This window comes from Anarrhichthys ocellatus, unplaced genomic scaffold (assembly GCF_004355925.1).
Source record: "Anarrhichthys ocellatus isolate YVR2014 unplaced genomic scaffold, GSC_Weel_1.0 scaffold84, whole genome shotgun sequence".
NCBI lineage: Eukaryota > Metazoa > Chordata > Actinopteri > Perciformes > Anarhichadidae > Anarrhichthys > Anarrhichthys ocellatus.
The window spans coordinates 555,774-556,899 of record NW_022280114.1 but is presented as its reverse complement, the minus strand read 5'-3'; the positions used below and the strand labels follow the sequence as shown (position 1 = coordinate 556,899).

The 1,126-nt window shown below is 49.1% G+C and overlaps 1 protein-coding gene across 4 annotated transcripts in view; it reads right to left on the bottom strand.

Moving 5' to 3' along the window:
• pleca (plectin a) overlaps nucleotides 1–844 on the bottom strand; it is a 92,840-nt gene extending 91,996 nt beyond the window's left edge. For 3 of the 4 annotated variants that reach the window (XM_031874762.1, XM_031874765.1, XM_031874771.1), the window contains exon 1: nucleotides 320–844. The gene's annotated coding sequence lies outside the window, so the exon portion shown is untranslated. The remainder of the gene's footprint in view (nucleotides 1–319) is intronic. The other variant, XM_031874769.1, reaches the window with a different exon arrangement.
• Between the last annotated feature and the right edge of the window lie 282 nt (nucleotides 845–1,126).

Genomic DNA, 1,126 nt, shown 5'->3' with positions numbered 1-1,126 from the left:
GGATCTGTTGATCAGACAAGGCCGTCATGTCTGGATCCTTTCCAGAGAAGACTCAACCCCCAAAACAATCGCACCCCCTCGGGCGCTGCATCGCCGCCACACCTGAAATAGGCTCGTTGATGCAGCGATGAGAGACCTAAGAGGTGCACCTGCTGCTAAATGCAGAAAATAAAAACACGTCCTCGCATTTCCTCACAGTGGTGATAGGTCGGGTTATTTAATCTGCAGTTGTTTTTTCAATGACACTAAAATCATTTGATTGGCAGCGTCGGCAATGCGGCAAACATGAATTATGAATATATATTCCTGCTTTACTCACGCCAGAAATATCCAGGATGACGCGCCGTTTTTGGTCCCAGATGAATGAATGAAAAAACAAAAATCTGTCTCCTGCAGTGGTGGTGATTCGTTCCGGTTAGATCCGCTCAAACTTAGAGAAGCATCATCCTCACAGCCGCAGCGGGAGCCGCGCCTGCGCCCTGCGGTGTCCCAGGACGTTCAGCCGGTCAGACCTGGACTCATCCGGGGCCGACATCAGGACCGATCCGCTCCCGCAGCCCGCATGCCTCCCTCCTGCGAGTACAAACGTGTGCCGGGCGAAGTTGTCGCTGAACAGCAAGCAGGGCACGCAGATGGCGAGAGAGGAGAGATCCGATCGCACGCTCGGCGCGCGCACGTGAATAGAAACTCAGATCAGGTTGACTGCAGCGCGCGGAGGCAGCGGCTTCTTCACGCGTTGCACGCGAGTGATTTCAGGTAAAGCTTGTGGGCGAACATATATTGTAAACTTATATCATGTTTCCCACTTTGCCGTTTAATGAGTGAATCAATCATAAATCCATTATATTGACAAACACATGAGTCTACTCTTTCCTTGAACTGCACACCTTCAGGATGCTTGAGAGGCAACGTGAGCAGCACACTACTGCTGAGCTCAGCATCTTTCCCCTATGACGAAACAGATGGCTGCTGAGTAAACATAGTGAGACTACATTGATTCTTGCATATGGGAATATGTTGTTGTTGTTGTTGTTGTTGTGGTGGTGTTTTGCTCATGGTCTAAACTGCTGTTAGTTTTCCACTTTAGATTGAAGTCAACATGCACAATTTAAAAAGGATATTTTGG